The sequence below is a fragment of the Morus notabilis genome, unplaced genomic scaffold (assembly GCF_000414095.1).
Source record: "Morus notabilis unplaced genomic scaffold, ASM41409v2 Scaffold35, whole genome shotgun sequence".
NCBI lineage: Eukaryota > Viridiplantae > Streptophyta > Magnoliopsida > Rosales > Moraceae > Morus > Morus notabilis.
Genome location: NW_010361505.1, coordinates 310,558 through 313,632, shown reverse-complemented (window position 1 = coordinate 313,632; position 3,075 = coordinate 310,558). Strand labels below are relative to the sequence as shown.

Genomic DNA, 3,075 nt, shown 5'->3' with positions numbered 1-3,075 from the left:
TCATCAGAATTGCTACACAACTGAACCTCCTCCAAGACGAGTGTGTCAATTAGAAATGTTTGGTGGCACTCGTCATCATCACGTGGATGCTTTGCAACGTGAAAAACATTCACCTTCAAAGTCATGTTCCCAAAGGATATCTTCATCAGACCATTCCTACAGTTGATGAAAGCATTGGCTGTAGCAAGGAAAGGTCTTCCGAGGATAATGGGAATCTTGGACTCCATACTCACCACAGATTGAGTATCCAAGACTAGAAAGTCAACGGGGTAATAGAACTTATCAACTTGAACCAAAACATCCTCAACTATCCCCTGAGGCTTCTTGATCGATCGATCAGCCAACTGCAGAACCACAGATGTGGGCTTAATTTCTCCAAGACCACGTTGCGAGTAGACAGAATATGGCATGAGGTTAACACTCACTCCTAGATCAAGCAAAGCTTGGCTGAACTCATGTGTCCTAATCTGCTAAGAAATTGTGGGACAACGGGGATCCTTGTATTTGGGCGGTGTTTTCTGGTCGATCACCGCGCTTACTTGTTCTGTCAAGAATGTTGTCTTCTTGACATGGTGCTTCCTTTTGATAGTGCACAGATCCTTGATAACCTTAGCATAAGCAGGCACTTGCTTGATAACATGAAGCAAAGGAAGATTAATCTTCACTTGAGTCAAGTACTCTAGGATCTCACTTTGGTGTTCCGGTACTTTCCCAGTTGGACGCAGAGCTTGGAGAAAAGGCACCTTTACCGGAACACTTGTTGGCTCATCTTTCTCAGGGACAACTTCCTTACTACTCAAAGTGGTTGCACTTGTTAACGGTTCTTAAATAATCTTACCACTGCGAGTAGTGATGGCATTCACCTCATTAATACTTTGATTATCAGGACATGAGGTTTGTGCCATATGTTGACCCTTTGGGTTTGACTGAGCTTGTGAAGGGAACTTACCGCACTCTTGAACAGCCAAAGCTCCAGTCAGCTTCGTGATTTGACTCTTCATTTCTTTACTTTCCTCCACCATTTGTGTGAACAGTGACTCAAACTTCTGATTCGTCTTACTCTGCACCTCCATGAAAGATTGCAAGGTGTTCTCATGAGAACTCCTTGGCTGATGCGAATTGTATTGAGGTGCAGAATAGGCCTTTGGTGGTTGCAGCTGTTGCTTAGTTCTTCATTGTCCTCCTGATGGTTGTGCTTGGTTGGAATCTCTCCAACTAAAGTTTGGATGGTTCCTCTAGCCAGGATTGTATGTGTTAGAGAAGAGTTTGTTGTACGATCCTAAGGCATTGCATTGCTCCTCGTAAACCCCTCTCATTTCATTGTAAGAAGGGCAATCCTTAGCTAGATGTTCCACCTCACCACAGATAAAGCATGGCTCATGTGTCTCTGCCCTTGCGACCGTGTGGATTCCTCCACCTTCTTTGCCTTTGAGGGCCTCGATTTGCCTTGTCAAAGATTCGACTTGGGCTTTGAGGTTGTCCTCCTCCCTTAATTGATAGATTCTAACCAGTCGAGACCGATTGGTGCTGTCAGTAGCACTAGGTCCGATCCAAGTGTGGGCTTTTTTGGCTAACTCGTTGAGATAATTAAAAGCCTCCTCGAGATCCTTTTGGAGAAACTCACCATTGCACATCATCTCCACAAATTGGCGCTCTCGAATCGTGAGTCTTTCGTAGAAATAACTGACGAGGCGCCAACTCTCGTAACCATGGTGAGGACACTGATTTAACAGATCCTTGAATCATTCCCAAACTTGATATAGAGTTTCATTGTCCTTCTGGGTAAAGGTCGAGATTTGTCGCTTCAGACCATTGGTCTTATGGTGAGGGAAATACTTGTTGAAAAATGCTATCGTCATTTCTTCCCAACTTTAAATAGACCTAGGTCACAGAGAATACAACCAGCTTTTAGCCTTGTCCTTCAAAGAGAAAGGAAAGAATTTCAATTGCACAGAGTCCGTGGCTTCAGCTCGGTTGTGAAAAGTGGCCACCACTTCTTCAAACTCCCTAATATGCACATTTCTCGCTCTCTAACCCGTGAAAGGTCGGCAAGAGTTGGATGATGCCCGGCTTGAAATCTAAATTTGGCATATTAGGGGGAAACATTATGCATGATGGTGTAGCCGTACGTGTAGGGTGAAGATAATCGTTCAACGTCTTCTGTTGGACCTCCTCGTTTTGAGCCATCGCGAACAGATTTGTAACTGCTAATGGAGGACTAGACGTGTGGGAAGAAACTTCACTAGGGTTCTCTGGTCTTATTCCGAATCTCCCTAATTCATCTCTATAACGATTCATTCACCCTATAACATTTCACCTTTTTTTTAATTTTTTAATTTTTTTAATTAATTTTTTTTTTATTTTTTTTAAAACAAAGAAAACAATAAGGTAGAACCGCGAATTGCAACCCCCAAGAGTGCTCCCAGGAAAGATTGGTGGGGCGAAGCCTCCTTAAAAACCAACCTCCTAGACAGAGCAACGTTCCCAGGAAAGATTGGTGGCGTAGAACGCTAACAGGAACTAGCCTCCTAGACAAAACTCCCTTAGTTTGTACTTTTCAACGTTTCCACAAAATTGCTTGAAAAATTTATTAAGTTTTATGACGTATTTTATGACGTGTTTTATGAAATGTTAAATGTTAGATATTAGTACCCTAAGTTAATACTATTCTAAAACCTAAGGTTACACAAATTATGAGAATTTAAGAATCCTAATTTAATGTCTAAATTGGTCACTTAAAAGTCATAACCTAAAAATTAAGACTACTTATGAAAGGAAAAATAAATGCAAATTAAAAGAAGAATAACAACAAAAATGAAAGCTAGCAAACTAATTAAAGAAAATAAATAAATAAATAAAAACAAATGCTATTTTATTTAAATAAAGAGAAAAGACATAGAAATGCTAAACGAAAACTTAAGAGAACTAAATAAAACAAATAAACTAAACAAAAGATAATACTAACAACAGAATGCAAAGTAAAACGTAAAAAGAAAATGTACAAACAAAAGTTATATACAAGCAAATAAATTGACAAAACAAATAAACTAAAGGACATGTATACACGATTTTTTT

The 3,075-nt window shown here is 40.0% G+C and overlaps 1 non-coding gene across 1 annotated transcript; it reads left to right on the top strand.

Annotated features, from left to right (window-relative positions):
* The first annotated feature begins 1,704 nt into the window (after positions 1–1,704).
* On the top strand, positions 1,705–1,811 carry LOC112091918. Its single transcript, XR_002902349.1, has one exon. It is a non-coding gene; the product is annotated as a small nucleolar RNA R71 (small nucleolar RNA).
* Positions 1,812–3,075: the final 1,264 nt, after the last annotated feature.